Source organism: Sitophilus oryzae, unplaced genomic scaffold, assembly GCF_002938485.1.
Source record: "Sitophilus oryzae breed Bouriz unplaced genomic scaffold, Soryzae_2.0 scaffold_1193_pilon_pilon, whole genome shotgun sequence".
Classification (NCBI taxonomy): Eukaryota; Metazoa; Arthropoda; class Insecta; order Coleoptera; family Curculionidae; genus Sitophilus; species Sitophilus oryzae.
This window is the reverse complement of record NW_022145830.1, coordinates 380,785-398,568: the sequence shown is the minus strand read 5'-3', so window position 1 is coordinate 398,568 and position 17,784 is coordinate 380,785.

The window sequence follows — 17,784 nt, the reverse complement described above, 5'->3', positions numbered from 1 at the left end:
TTAAGTATATAATATGTCAAAAACCTTACATTTTAATCATATGCTTTTCTAAAAAAATCGTCAATTAATTTACAGGGTGAGTCTTCAATAAGCGCAAATAAGTTTTTTTTTCTCGAAAAAAAAATTGAAAATTGGAATTTTTTTAAATTTTTAGTTAAAAAACATAATATCATCATAATATAGCAACATAGAGAGTAGATTAAATTTACAAGAAAGAAAATCCAGAAAAGATAGAGTGGTTCTCAAAATTAAATCAAAAATATATTTTTTTTAAATTTTCAAGGCAAAATAACTCGGTTTTGTTGTTTAACTTGGTTTGTTAAGACTTTGTTAGATCTCGATAAAAGAAACATAGTATCTCTTTACCGTTTTTCAAATGAAAATTTCCAAAAAAAAATATTTTTTGCTTAAATTTTGAAAACCACTGGATCTTTTCTGGGTTTTCTTTCTTGTTAATTTAATCTACTACCTATGTTGCCATATTATCAAGAAATTATCTTTTTTAACTAAAAACTAAAAAAAAATCCAAAATTTTTTAAAAAAATTCCAAATTTTCTAATTTTTTTTTCGCGAAAAAAACCACCTTATAATCGTGTTTCTGGGGTCGAAATATACTACCCCTAAAAATATTTGCACATATTTAAGACTCACACAAAAAAAAACACAACTTTGATGCGAAACTTTTTTTGGGGATTGCCTGCAGATTTCTATATAATTTTCAATAATGTAGAGTTAATCCACATATGCTCACAAAATTTTATTTCACGACAAACTGTCGTTCTCCTTAGAGTTTCCGCGTCGTACGAGACGCGCCACCCTGTATGTAATCTAAGGGCTGAAGTAAGGTTCATTAACTCAAAATACTTTATTACCAATTTTTTAAAACTTTAAATTTTAATACATATTTGCAAAGTAATTTTGTTTGAAAAATATTTTTTTTAAGATTGGTTTTAGTTCTTTTCAGTGGAAAGTGTAAGTGCTACAAGTGGAAGTTTGCTAAAGTTGTCAAAGGTGCCAATTTAACTTAATTAAATTCTAATATAACCTAAATCTTTTTAAATCCTTGGGATAAAATAACATCAAAAACGACTAATTAAAATCTGGAAAAGCACGTTTTTCTTATAGAATTTATTCGCAAATATTTGGCCGACAACGTCCATTAATCACCATTTATACGAGCCACCTTATTTACGTTGGCCTATCGGTGCCATAAGTCAGCGCCCTGTCCCCGAAAAGTGGAACATCCAGTAGATCTATTTAAAAGCTGGATGCAGCGCGTACACACCAAAGGTGAATGCCGGTTAGATCCTAAAAATAATTGCATAGTAGTGGCGTAGCCAACGACGTATTCGATAACGGTGTTGCCAGCGTTATTCCTGGATGAAGGAGTTCATCAGAATTCAGCATCGCTGGTCTGATTGTCTTTTGCCATTTAATGAAACTGGATCACTTAATTTAATTGATATCTCGTTGACCTTAAATTCACTTCCTTTACCGGATGCGTCCCAAAAGTGGCTCACCCCTATAACTTTTTAATATTTTTCAGTCAGAGCTGCAATAAGCTTACAGAAAAAAAAGTTTTTTTATTTATTTAAATCATTTTAATAACTTAAAAGTCATTTGATTTTAAATCATTTTTCGAAAGCTGACTTAAAACTTCAGATTTAAGATTTTTTCAAAATGATTTGTGATTTAAGTCTTTATTCCGAAATAGAAAAAGATTTAAGTCTTTTTAGAAAAGACTTATAGTCTAAGAGCTGGTTACATAAAGAACCTTATCATCGTTACATGGCTAATTTTTCTTGTGTATATGAGTATCCTTTTGTATAGCCATTATGAGATCCCGGCGCTTAAAGCCGGGACGGCCAATCGAAAGGGTGTAATTTTGACACTAAAAATATTATGAGGTAGGTACACGAGTTATAATTGTGAAAATAGCTTTTATTTATTATTAAAAAACGTTGAAAATAGTTGGCAGACATTTTTCTCGTTGCGAAAATGCCGCCAGACAACGCGGAAGAGCCATAACATTTTGAAAAAAAAAATTATGGCAAACATGCATGCCGATTGAATGAAGAATATTTGTTTTAACTGACACAAAATGATAATTAGTTGTTAATATTGAACTAAACTGTTGAAGTAACGTATTACAGATTACAGCTAACTAGATTTTATCAAATAATGAAGATCTATACTGACTAAATCATAAACATGAAAATATCTAGGAAAATTTTTGTTTGAGGGGTATAGGCAACCTTAATAGAAGGGACATGAATTCCCTATTGAATGTTGGAATAATATACTGGGCATTACATTTAAAATAAAAGAGTAACTTGCTTTTAAAGGTGACCAATTGGTCAAAATTAATTTTGTTTCACCCTGTATAACTTTTTAGGTCAAGTTTTAATTTGCTTTAAATTACAATGGTTATTTTAACTACATATTAGGCTGTACCCAAGAACAGTTAACCTAATAGGACTGCTCATTCAGCCAAAAGTGTCCGCCAGGTACAGTTCGTCTGCTGGATCTGTGTCTATGAAAGGAATGCGGACAAAAAACATTTAAATGAACAGCAATATATTTTATACGTCGACTTGACGAGTACGTCACCGCAAATCGCTCCGCCCACTCATTTTATTGGCTACTTGCAAATTTGTCGAATTTTTATTGATGGGACGCGTCGTCTAATTTTTTACGAAAAACATCGAGAGAATATCGTTTCCCCTCTCACGGATACCCCGTAGCCACAGAACGGACAGACGTACTGTACATGCGAAAACTACTCGCTTTGTGACGTCATTGTAGTCCTTGTCATGGTTATTAGTCCTTATCCGGCAACCAATAAGCACGTGTGTGTAGTGCATTATTGGTTGCCGAATGCAAAACGTTCATTATTTAGTTTATTTATTTAAACACCTTATATGTATGCAGTATAGAAAATTAACTGTATAAATCGTATTAAATACTCGGAGAATGCATTTTTAAGAATAGCAGTTCCCAGCATCACCTTTTGCAAGCATTCTTTTTAGAGTACTTCCATATTTTGCTTTAAAATAATTAATAAATAAAATCGTGGGCACTTAGTATGCACTTTGTCACAATCCACAACACAAAATGAACGTATTTATACACTCTATAGCTCTAAAAACTTTAAAGACACCTTTTTCACATTTAAAATTGACAAAATAATTAACTCAAAATTTCTCAGCTGCTATTTTTATAAGTTTACCATAGACAACTAATAATACACACTATCATGACAAGGCCACGAAGGCTTTAACAAGGACTACAATGACGTCACAACTGTCAGCTGTAGCGCGGAAAGAGGCGAACGTTTATTGAAATTAAAAATTTGTTCTTCATTTTTAGAAACTGTTAAATATGTCAAACACCTTATATTTTAGTTATATACTTCTCTAAAAGGTCTGGGAACGTTGGGTCTCTTCTTGAAGGTCTGGGAACCTGTTTAAAAAGGAACAACGACCTGCTTCCAGTCATAACTGAAATCTATGACATATTGAGTTATCATGACTCCAAATGGAAGTCTTTATACAAAAAGATGGATGATATTCACTGCCACCACTCCAAAATTTCGGAAAATGGTCAACAATCTTTATTTCATTCGATCAGTGAAATAAAACAAGAAATACTCAACCTATCATCCATTTTTATGGACTTTCAGGATGAGTCTGTTAGGGTCCAGGTTCATGACTCTTCAAAGGTAGATCTTTTGAAGGAAGTCAGTGAGCTGCGTAGGAGCGTAAATCAGATGGCAACCACAATAGAAAAGTTTGCTGCCCAAGGCAAGCAAAATAATAGGAGTAGCCCACCAGCAATAAAAAAGTCAACTTCGACTCAGACAGATTGCCAAGCCTCAGTGGGTGTCACTTCTTCTAAAGTCAGTACTCCCCCACCTCACAAACCCTCCATTAGAAAAGCCTGGCATTATGTCGTTGTGTCCAATATCCCATCTCCCTTTACGGCAAACCAACTGGCTCACTATATCAAGGATAAACTTGGAACTTCGGACTTTATTCGTTGCTTTCCTATGCTTAATAGTGAGGACAGTTCACTCTCAAAATTCAAAGTTGGAGTGCAGAATATAAGGCACCTAGAGCGGCTGCTTGATATAAGTATGTGGCCCCCAGGAATTGAAGTAGTCAATAGCAATGTCCAACCATCTTTGACTCCCTCGGAGGTATCGCCGCAAAAATCAAGATCTTCTGCCATGGGATTTCAACAGCCTAAGATTTCCACTTTGGAGAAACGAAGCCTTCCACAATCTTCCAATTTACCTACAGATCTAGCCAAGGAGGTCAAATACGTTAAAATTGGTTCAGACAGGGAGGCTATAGCTGCGAGTAAGTCCTTTGGGCAGCAGGAGGCGAAAAATATTATCAATAAGCATCCAAGGGAAGGTGAGGTGCTGAGTTTGGACCCAATGACTCCACCTATTGTGCGGTTATCGCGTGAATCGGACACGGCCAATGGACGTTATTTGTTGGCGAGACTAAGGGACCCTTCGATATTGAAAGCTGTCAGGCTATTCCTTGCGTACCTCCATGACCAACCCCCCAGTGCGTGTTTTGAGGGACACACCAACACCAGCATCAAGTTGGCGCTAGCATCGGAAGGTCTCCCATGCGACATGGACTCCCTGCGCAAGTTGTTTTATCGCTTCCACGACGCGTATGGCATTGGCGTGGCTGAGGTTGAGGCAGATCTCTCCGCCTTCAGGACCTTTTTCTCATCAGAGAAGCTATTTCACCTTCAGAAGTCTAGGGAAAGCCACAGCAAGTATTTTTCCAGTGGCTCTCCATCTAAAAATAAAAATTTTTAATTCATTTGACGCGAACAGAGGATCAAGCACCCTCTGATAAATCGGACGATAGCAAGCTAGGTATTTTTCTTATCAATGTTCAGTCCTTAAGACACAAAACAGATGAATTATTTCTTTTATTGGAACAGCTCAAATTTCCTGAAATCATTGCCATAACGGAACATTGGTTAAATACCGATGAGCCCGTGTTTGTGAAAAATTACACAACAATAGCTAGATTTAATAGAAGTAATTTATCTCATGGAGGTACTATGATAATGTCTACCAACAAAAACCTTACGGCAATAACAAAATTTGATCACTTATTAGCCGAGAAAATGTTTGAATTTTCTATCATCTACCACATTGCTTATGACCTCTATATTGTTTGTATTTATAGAACACCTGACGCAGATATGCATATGTTCTTTCAGAAATTACTGAGTTTGCTAGAGTCCCTGCCTGTGAATAGCAGGTTGATCTTGTGTGGTGACCTTAATATTGACTTCTCCAGTGTGTGTGATGCTCGGGAATCTCTCCAGTCTATCTTCGAGACTTTTGGTGTAGTAATGCATGTTAATGCACCAACAAGAATCACTAGAACTTGTTCTAGTACTATAGACTATGTCGTGTCATCCTTTGATCCAGAATTGGTTGACTGTACTGTGTTGAACTCAGGCTTCTCTGATCATGAAGGAGTATTAACAAATATTTCCATAAAATCCGAGAGTAGAAACACTTTTCGTAAATTAGGACGTATTTTTTCGGAAAAAAACTTTATAAATTTTAAGCAGCTTTGTCTAACAACAGATTGGCATGTCATCTCTGGTGATGTAGACACTGAATTTTCCAGATTTACACAAACATTATCTGGTCTGGCATCCAAAGCCTTTCCTCTCAGGCCTGTCAAAATTAAACATCATAAACCCTGGACTACTAAGGGCCTACGTACATCTGCAAAAACATGCGCTCTTTATCTCACCTAAAAAAATTCTCGGATAGTGTCTTCTTTCACGAGTACGTGAAACTTTACAGGAAAATTTACCATAAGACTATAAAAGCCGCCAAGGACATCTATTACAATAGGAGGTTGACTGAGTCCGGTAATATTGCCAAAGAAACATGGTCGATTGTGAATGACTTGAGGAGTAAGGTTTCTTCGTCCAACATAACCTCAACTTCACCTGAGGACCTAAACAATTACTTTGTAAATGTGGCGAAGAATATAGTGAATACTATCTCACCCTCCCTTGATCCTCTATCATTTTCTCTCTGACTATAATGTTAATTTGCACAGTTTCTTCCTTACGCCTGTGGGTTGGCAGAGCTTCGCAATACATTAAATGATATTAAAAAATAAATCTTCAGCAGGGACTGACGGACTTACTCTTAAAATGTTCTCTAGTATGCCGGAATGTACATTAAACCATCTTTCAGCCTTAATTAATATGTCATTTGAAGATGGTGCTTTTTCCAAATTGCCTTAAGTCGGCGATAATTATTCCTTTGCATAAAGGAGGTGATAAAGAGCAAGCTTCCAACTATCGTCCAATTGCACTCCTTCCCACGTTATCGAAGATCATGGAGAGACTGGTTAAAAAAGAGGCTTGTATCATTTCTTCTAAAATACAAAATACTCACCCCCTTTCAGTTTGGGTTCTTGAGTAACAAATGTACAAATGACGCCATGTTTTCGCTGTTTAATAATGTATACTCCAGTCTGAACAACCGTCTCGTTACAGCAACAATTTTCTGTGATTTCTCGAAAGCTTTCGATTGTGTTAATCATAACATCCTAACTAACAAATTGCAGTACTATGGTATCAGGGGAACGCCTCTTGAATGGTTTAAGTCCTACCTTAACAACAGAAACCAGCGTGTGAGGGTTGATAAGACTGTGTCTTCTTTGCAAGCCAATAGAATGCGGAGTACCTCAGGGCTCAGTGCTAGGTCCTATTTTGTTTCTGTTGTTTATCAACGATATTGCTAGTCTGGACATCAGTGGTAAAATCTGTCTATTCGCGGATGATACTTGTTTCACATGGAGCAGCCCGGACACCACGGCACTTCATAGAACCATTTCCAGTGACTTAATCAACATAAAAACATGGTGCGATTCTAATTATCTGTGTCTCAACGTCTCTAAAACTAAAGTCTTATCATATAAAAAGTACGTTGCTACTTTTCAACTTGATAATACCACCATTGACGTCGTTGATTCTGTAAAATTTTTAGGCCTTGTTGTGGACAACTATTTAAAATGGGATTTGCACATCGATGCTTTTTAGCTAAAAATTAAGTTCTGCCTGTTTCGCCCTTAGATCAGTTGCTAATGTGCTTAATTTGTCAACATCTAGGACAGTCTATTATTCCTTTTGAGTCGCATCTCCGATACGCACCTCCATTCTGGGGTGCGTGTTGTGCGACTCAATTTGAGCGTATCTTCAAATTACAAAAGAGAGCTGTGCGATATTCACTGAGGCTAACCAGTCGTGCTCACTGCCGGGACTTGTTTAAAAGATATAAAATATTAACTCTTCCTTCCCTATTCATACTCGAATCCGTCTGCCTAGTTCGCAAGCACGTATCGAGTATTTCTCTAGGGCCAGTTCATGGCTATCCAATTAGTAACGCAGAGCATAACATGTATCTGCCAACCCCTCACTCTGAGTTAGTAAAGAGTTCCATACTGTACAATGCAAAAAAAATGCACAATCATCTGCCATCTGAAATTAATTCCATTTCATCCTTTCCTGCATTTCGCAGAGCCTTGAGATCATACTTACTGGAGAAAGCCTTTTACGCGGTTAACGATTTTTTTTATTAATATCTAGGGTTCTAAATTTAACACACATTCACTAAATTTAAGAAATAATTTTGTTTTCTATCCATTTAAATTTAGTATTGACATTATATACAGTTGTTTATTTACATGTATGTTTATATTTTATTTATATTTAATTAAATAAATTTTTGACAATGTACAATTTCTATAATTGTATAAAGTATTGTTTTAGTTTTGTATGTTTGCTGTTAGTTTTATATGTTTTTCTATTGTTAAGTGAAGTTTTGTATGTTTTTTATATTCTTTTTTTTTAAGCTTTGTCAACAAAATTGTAAAATTTTTTTATGACAATAAAGCAATTTCTTTCTTTCTTTCTTTCTAATGAAATTCGCTTTTATTTCTCCCTTATAATCCAAAAATAAATTAATATAAGTGTATTCCATTACAAAAAACACAAATTTGATGTGTAAGTTTTTTTTGGGGACACCCTGTAGATCTCTCTATATTTTTAAAAAATGCTCTAAATTAATCCACATATGCTCATAGAATTTCATTTTAATACAAACTGTCGTTTTCCTTGGAGCTTCCGCGTCGTATTAGAGGCCTCACCCTGTATATCTACTAATTTGGTATAGATTGGATCTGGTGATACGTCCGAAAAAAAAACACAATATTTTGATTCAATTTTTGTTCCACTAGGTATAAGAGAAAAAGTAATTCACCAAATATCCTTTACAATAAAACGTTGTATTAATCAGGATTGCCATGAATGCTTCGTAGCTGTCAATGTCGATACGCGCCGCGCACATCATGGCAGCTTTTGTTTTGTAAATTCGGATTAAATATTTTAAAATAAACACGGCTTTTAAGTATTACAAGTTTTTAAAGATTGAATTGTGATAAATTTGACATGTTTTTGTGGCAAAGGAAGAGTAGTACTCAAGAAGAATCTACTACTAGTGTCGGTACCATGTCAAATAGATATATCCCTGCAGTTATGTTTTCCCGACTACAACGAATACAACGAACAACAAGGGCCTATTATCTGCAGAGAAAGGTACTTATTTCTAAACTAAATACATGACCTATTTTTTAATTTTTGTGATTTTTAAACACGGTGGTTTGACCAATTCTAGCAAAATTATTATGTTTATGTTTTGTTTGTTGAAAATTCCAGTAGTAAATACTATTGTTCAAATCTCGTATTGATGAGATATTAACTTCTTATGCCGGGTCCAGACCAAGCAGACAAAACAGTGACAGGACAGAAACATTCATGTTTTACGACAAAATTGCGACAAATTCAATACATTTCTGCGACATTTTTGTCTCATTTTTGTTTTGTTTCAAAATTTGGAGACTTTTCAATGCCCCGTCTCGATTCGGTAAAGATCAAAGTATCTATGTTTTGTTCCTATATTTTACAAGTTGTCGGCGCAGTGTGGATGGCGTGTGCTGCCATCAGTAGGAGACCAGTGAAATCACACATGGTTAATAAAACTCATTCGCAACAACTAAACTTTTGACTTTGTTGTACTTTTGTCCTTGCGGCGTGGACAATTTGTCTCAAGTTTGTCTTGTCAGAATTCTCCATTTTTTGTCGCAAGTTTGTCTTGTTTTTGTCCCAAAATCGTGTTTGCTTTTTGTCGCCTTGGTCTAGACCCGGCATAACCTGTATAACTAATAATGTGGTTGAATTTGGTATAAATTGGATCTGGTTATACATTCGAAAAAAAACGACAATATTTCGAGTCGATTTTTATTCCACTAGGTATAAGGGAAAAAGTAATTCACCAAATATTCTTTACAATAAAACGTTGTATTAATCAGGATTGCCATGAATGCTCCGTAGCTGTCAAATGTCGATACGCGGTGCGCACGTCATGGCAGCTTTTGTTTTGTTAATTCGGGTTAAATATTTTAAAATAAACACGGTTTTTAAGTTTTACAAGTTTTTAAAGATTGAATTGTGAAAAATTGGACATGTTTTTGTGGCAAAGGAAGAGTAGTACTCAAGAAGAATCTACTACTAGTGTCGGTACCATGTCAAATAGATATATCCCTGCAGTTATGTTTTCCCGACTACAACGAATACAACGAACAACAAGGGCCTATTATCTGCAGAGAAAGGTACTTATTTCTAAACTAAATACATGACCTATTTTTTAATTTTTGTGATTTTAAAACACGGTGGTTTGACCAATTCTAGCAAAATTATTATATTTATGTTTTGTTTGTTGAAAATTCCAGTAGTAAATACTATTGTTCAAATCTCATATTGATGATATATTAACTTCTTATGCCGGGTCCAGACCAAGCAGACAAAACAAAGACAGAAACATTCATGTTTTACAACAAAATTGCGACAAATTCAATACATTTCTGCGACATTTTTGTTTCATTTTTGTTTTGTTTCAAAATTCGGAGACTTTTCAATGTCCCCAGATTTTGTCCCCAGAGACTTGTCAATCTCGAGTTGGTAAAGATCAAAGTGTTTATCAGAGAATAGGTACATTGTGTCTATGTTTTGTTCGTATATTTTGCGACAAGTTGTCGGCGCAGTGTGGATGGCGTGTGCTGCCATCAGTAGGAGACCAGTGAAATCACACATGGTTAATAAAACTCATTCACAACCAATGATACTATAGAGATAAGGATAGTTCGATTCCTATCTTCCTGCACTGTCAGTTTTTTACGTCATCTGGGGACCGAGTTGAAGTTGGCGCTTTGGCGCTAAAGATTTTAGACAGTGACAGTTGTTATTTTTGCATTTGACGGACGAGCGCACAGTGCGTTGGAAGATAAATTTAGGGGGACAAAAGCGTTTGGTTAGAAATAAGCCAAAAAATGTGTACTGTAAGAATAAATAGTAGACATTCCAATTGATATAAAAATGCATGAATATTCTTTGTATTTCGATACATTTTTATCAACCAAATTTGGTCGTTTTCTGCTCAGCAAGGCAGAGATCATACGAAAACAAAATATTTACAAGTGCTTATACATTTTATTCCAAAGCCAAATTATGTTGAATATTGCCAAAGGTATGTACTTTTCTACTGTACGTATATTATTTATTAAAATCCTTCGTGCCTTTGTTCTGCAGATATCAAACTTTCACTTTTTTTCTAATATCGATATATTGAATGATGTAGATCTTTTGAGTTACCAATAGTTACCAACACAGGTAGTCACAGTCACAGGGAGTTCAAGCTTAACAAGTGAATGCCCAAAAAGTTTCATTTCAATCGGATAGTATAAAAACAAAACAACTCCATCAAAAGGCACTGAGTTTAAAAAATTGTCTTAGATACTTACTATATATGAATTTACAATTACCGAGTGTTAAAATTAAAATTAAAATATCTATCTTAATTAATATTTTTAATTTAAAATATAATTTTTTAAAATAAAATATAGAGGGTGCCACAAACTATTATTATACACTTAAATTAGCAAATTTTTTGAAAGAATATTTAAAAAAATATATGTATATAGTAACAAGTAGACCACCACAAATCTGTCCACCCCCAACAAATCTTGGCAGGTAAATTTAAGTTTTATATAATAACTATACATATAGATTTTTTATCACTAGAATTTTTCATTTTTTTATAGTTTACAATTATTTTACATAATTTGATAACAATACTTTATTCATTTTTTTACAAGTAAAATATATAAAAAAAATGTTTATTGCAGAAATTGTATTTCTCTGTTTCTGATTATAATTCTCTACGCGACTGGAGAAATCCAAGCTGAGTAGCATTATTTATAGTTTCAAACATTAATTATAATACAGGATATTGAAAATACTACTTGGAATTATTAAAAATAGTTTGGTTTGGATGTGGTACAAGACATATTAAAAGCATTTTACATATTTTTACTGCTATAATGAAAAAAAGTACATTTTATGACTACATAGCACAAGTTCTGTATTAACTTTTACCTGTAAAATGTAATTCCAGTCATTTTTTTCTCGCTTCAGCCTTTGCAGCCATACGCTGAACATCTCACCACACATACTAAACAACACAGTTTATAAATTTAAAACAAAACAGTATTCACAAGAAACATAAAAATTCGCTTGGTGTCACCTCGAAATCTTGTATTTTACATTGAAAAAATTATAAACTTACTAATTAATCAAACAAAAAGAAAAAATAACCAAATTATCCCTTCACCTACTACTTAACTACAAAATAAATAAACTATAAAAACACTACTAAACTATTTCTGGTATTCTACACTAAACATTATAATTAAACTTAATAAAATTAATCTAATTTTACACTACAACCACTACAACCATACAACTATAAAGAAATAAGAACATTTTTTAAAACTAGAAGAAACAGAACTTCGATACAAGCGACCAGTATAAATAGATCAAGCGGACAAAGAATATAAAATACTTTAAAAATGTGCATTCAGAAAGGAAAAATATCTCGAAAATTATCTAAACAAACATTTTTTTTCTTATCAGTGAAAAGCATCGGCCTCGTCGGCCTTGCGGAATTTGTCGGGTATTTACAATGGTCGAATTGTATAACTACCAGCTTTTATAGCATATCTAATAGATAAAAAGTAACCAATTGGCACGGTCCGAAGATTATCGATTTTTATTTTCTCTGTTTTTATTGGTCGCTTCAAAATTCAGAGTAACAAAAAATATTTTTCTGTAGTGTGTGAAGAACTGTGTGATACGCCCCGCTATCTGGTGCTTTACATCCATAAACGTCTTAGGTTGAACTACTTTAAAAATTCATATACAAGGCTAGTACATACTTTAGGTTTGCACCTAAACAAAATTCCCAATTTTTTTACTCTAGGAGCTAGGCATGCACGCACATTTCCCTGTTTATTTTTTATTTAAAATTGTCCCCCTAAAATTTTCTTGTAAAACCTGACTTGCACCATTTACAGGGTGGGTCAAATTCGACGCTTTTAAATGGAAACACCCTTTTCTATAGGAGATAGACAAAAACTAATATCGGTGTCTGGAGCTTATTTTTTGTCAAAAACATGATGGTGAAAACCGCATATCGATATCTGTTACCGTTTCGGAGTTGCGGGGTGTTTTGCAAAAATATGCATTTTTAACAAATCGCTGTAACTTTTTTACTGTGGAAAATTTTGTATTTTTATGAAAATATTTCCAAAGCAGCTTTTTACGTAGAATTTAATGGTCTAAGTATAATATTTTTAAAATTAATAATTTAATAATTATCAACAGAAAATTTGATTTTTTATATGGGACACCCTGTATATTTTTAATTTATTGCAAATAATTTAAAATTACCTTTCCAAAAATACAATACACTTGATATTTTGCTCGATTCCTCTTCGAGATATAGAGTATATAAAAATTTGCCCGCTTTAAATAAGTAGGCTTTGAACGGCACAGGCTGTAATGCAAAAAAATTCTCGCTGTGAGCATCTATTAAAACGAAAATAATATTTGGTGTGAGAGATGCAGAATTTTATAACAATTTAAAATATATTTAACCAACATCAACACATTTAATACTATATCTAATAACAATAAAAATAAATAGCAAACCAAGACATGAGATTTTGCTACAGGACATATCGACCGTCTTCTGTTATGGACAGACGGGGCATTTCTCGCGGAATTCATTAACTCAGTGGGGGTGAAAGATACCCTCTCATAACTGCTAAGTATTTCTAATTCTTGTCTAGATTATATGGAAGAATAAGAAACCCTTATTCTTCCGCAAATATATCCATAGGATTAGATCCATGGGCACTAAGTCAGGCGGCGTCGACGGCCAACGGCTGGGATCTTGGTTAGCTATTCAATTATTCTTGTATATGGCTGTAAAAATTTGCTGATAACTTCAGCGTTCAAAGGCGGTGCGTCGTCTTGCTGAAAAAATATGTTTTCGAGTTCCATTAAGGGCATATCATTAATTAGGGGCCAAAAGCCTACTAGTTAAAAGTGGCGAACTTTTAAAAATTCCGTATTTCGAAGGGGAATATAACAAAATATCAAGTGTGCTATATTTTTGGAAAGGCAATTTTAAATTCTTTTTAGCTAATTAAAAATATAGAGGGGGTCCCAAATAAAAAATTAATTTTTCTGTTGATAAAAATATACTTAAACCATTAAATTCTACGTAAAAAGGTGCTTTGGAAATGTTTTCATAAAAATACAAAATTTTCCATAGCAAAAAAGTTACAGCGATTTGTTAAAAATGCAAATTTTTGAAAAATACCCCGTAACTCCGAAACGGTAACAGATATTGATATGCGGTTTTCACCATCATGTTTTTGATGAAAATTGAGCTCCTGACACCGATATTAGTTTTCGTCTATCTCCTATATAAAAGGGTGTTTCCATTTAAAAGCGTCGAATTTGACCCACCCTGTACATTAAAGCTTAGAATTAATTAAATCTGGTCAAGCAAATGACATGTGTATATACAGCATTAGGAGCTAAAGACCCACCAGCTCAATGAATTATTCCTTTTGAGGTACGGAAACTAAAATCCTAGTTCCACTAAGGGAGAAGCAGAATTCTCATGATTTAACCTGCAACTGCAAGAATCACTGTTATAGTTTTAAACAACCTTAATTTTAATTTAGGTTGTATTAATTTGCATGTGGCTCTTATAAAAAAACGCCACATCGCATAGTTTTTGAGAAAAAAAATTTTGGAGAATTTATTTATCCAAAGCAGGACGTACAAAATATAGAGAGAGTTACAATATTCCGTGGACATAGAATAACTACGTATTTTTTGAATCAAAATAAGTTAATAGCACATAATTTACCTTTACACAAAAGTGCTTCGTTTGTCCGTTAGAGGGCATCAATCAAAAATAAACCCGAACGTTAATTAATTTAAAATTTATTATTTTTTAAGCTTTTTATGAAGCTTATTATCAAAGCTAGTATAGCTAGTAGGCAATAATAATCTAGTTGGCGAAAATGTGACATTTTATGTCACACAAATGATTTTTAACAACAAGCTTCATAAATTTTAAATTAATTAACGTTTGAGTTGGTATTTTTGATTGATGCCCTAAACGGACAAACGAAGCACTTTTGTATTGAAGTAAATTGTGTCTAATGAACTAATTTTGGTTCCAAAAATTCGTAGTAGTTCTATGTCCACGAAATATTGAGACGCGTAGTATAGATAACTATACAGTCTTTTAGCATACTTTACAGAGATTTAAACCAGAAAATTTATTTTTCAAAAAATGTTTGATCAAATATACAGGCAGGGTTGCGCACCCATAGACTTAAAATAAAAATATAGACTGAACATCTCATTCATAAATAGCTGGAACATGCGGTCAGACAATGTCTTGTTATTGTTGTGTTATTGTTTTAGGTTATAACGAGTGCGACACGAGCGATAGATAGGTTGTCTCTGTCGTAACGGTCGTTCCCTGACGACTCTTGACGAGAAACACAACACTGTCTTTCGTTTCTCAAGTACACCCAAACTCTCCGTATCATAGCCGGGTATTTTTTTATTTTAATGAAGCTATAATTAAATTAAAAATATATCGTATTTAAACTTTTTTATATTTTATTAAGATTTAGGACAGTTTTTTTTAAATAAAAGTTTAGAAAAAACGTCTTAGAGTCCAAAAAGGATAAAAAATAATAAAATACATGTTATAGAAGAAATTTTATAATGGAAATTACGTAATTTTTGAAATTAATAATAAATTATTAATTTTAGTCAAACATTTACAACCCCTAATGTTAATCAAAACAGGATCTATTCCACAGATATAATAGAATCGGCGACAGGGAGAGAAAAAAAAATATGATTGCTGTAATTTTTTTTCTGTTTAAGTGATGTCTTATTATGTAAATTAGAGAAAACATAAATCTGTTCCATTAAAGCAAGGAAGGTGATAGGAAGTGGATAAAATGAAAACTACATTTATTTAACTCGGTACTGTCTTTATTATACCGGGTGCGTCCCAAAAGTGGCTCATCCCCATCATTTTTTTATTTTTTCAAATAAAAAAACAAGATTTAGTATGTTAGTATATGACATAAATTAGGATTGATTGACGCATTCAATTGTTTTTGGTCACTTCCTGTTTCACCGGAAATGATTATAACTTTTAATTTTTAAATGGTTACCCTCGGTATATTTCTACTTTATTCGATAGAAAATGACACTCTGAATAGACTGACATATCATATGTCAACTTTTGACATTTTCGCATATGGTTTAATTGTAATTGTAACACGCGGTTTATAACGACAATTTGACTCGAAATACCAAGTGTGTGGTATCAATATATTCATAAAAAATGCTTTTTCCAAATATGCTAATGAGTCACCCTTGTTCCATTTGAAAAAATTGACATATGTATGATTAAAAATACGATTTGTACATCTTTTAACCGGCCTAGCCAAGACACGAAACCCATTAGACGATCAAAACTATTTTTCCAAGGCTCCTTGATTAAAACTTGTGTTTTTAACAACATCATGGCACCCTGGATTGAAATTTAAAATACGATTTGTTTTTAAGCGACAATGTCAAAAGTTGACATACGATATGTCATTCTATTCAGAGTGTCATTTTTTATCGAATAAAGTAGCAATATACCGAGGGTGCCTTTAAAAATCAAAAAATGTAATCATTTCGGTGAAACAGGGGGAAGAGACCAAAAACAATTGAATACGTCCAATCAATCCTAATTTATGTCATATACCTACTAACATGCACTTTTGAGACGACCCGGTATATTAAAAAATATTGTTTCATAATGTAATATCATTTTAAAATTCTTGTATGTTATTTTAGATTCTGAAGATAATTTTAGAATAAACCGGAATATATTTTTAATAAAAACATTATTAATTATTAACAGGGTTATAATTATGATTTTGTTACAATGTAAGTAAGTAAATAATGTAATGTAAGAGAAAAAAAATCAGATTTTACATTTTAATAAAATATTATCTAAATAAGCGCTTTTCTACAACAACGCCACTGACTCCCAATGGTTAAATTGAGAGTTGCCTACCGGTCGAAAGTGGTTTCAAGACTTAAATGGATTATTTAAGTCAAATTTCTTGCAAATTTGGCACTGGCGAACCATATTTTATAGTTCTTGAACAGAAAAAGTCAATAAAATAAACACTTAAGGACTACAAGCTCAGAAAATGCGTTAATACAGCCGGGGACAGCGGCAACAAAACTCTACCGTACACGTGCGACGCGTACTACAAGGTAATAAATGAATGAATAGGCTACCTCGCCTCTAATCGGTGTTGCCATATTGTAAAGAATTTATCCTTTTTAAACAGTATCCGACTGATAATTTAGTAGAATAAGGACTATTTAATACATCTATGGAATATTAAAACCTACTTTATTAAAATGTAGTATTAATATCTCAATATATGTGTATAACAAGAAAACAAATATTGATAATCATAAAGACGTGACAACATAGGCTGGATAAAGGAAGGCTCGGTCGACTGAACCCAGAAGTAAACATGTGTACAAAAAAGATTGTTTGACCGCGTTGAGATGTAAATAGTGTAGTCTATATTCTATTTTAAGTCTATGGGCGCACCTCATTCACCTCGGTTGATTATACGAAAACGGAAAGATGTAGAAACAAAATATTTGATGGGTATATGTGGGTAGGTAATGTGCACAATTTAAAATTATTTTGAAATGTACAGGGTGTTTCAGTACTAAGATCCATACCAAAGTTATATTTTTTCTTATGGAACACCCGGTATTTTATTTCATTTTTGGATTCTTAGGCCCAAAAAAGTATTTATTATAAAGGTTAAATATGTTTAAAATCTTTAATTTTTGAGATATTTAAAGATATTTAAATTTGCATGCTACAATAGAATAGATTATTAATACCCTGTACATTACTTTTCAGAATTAATTCTGGTGCTGAGTTTAAAGGTAGAGAAATAAACTTCACAGAAAAATGTTATTCCTTCCTTAAATGTATACAGGGGTATCAAAAATTGCTGGTCTATTTTAAATATTTATTTTATATAAAAACTTGGTTATTTCAAATACAACACTATGTATTTTTTTAAATAAGTCGAAGCAGATTTAAATGCTCTTTCAAACTATATTAGGGTTTCCTGTACCTATCTGGCTCAGATTTTGAATAAAAACCGATTTTTCAATAAAATTGTA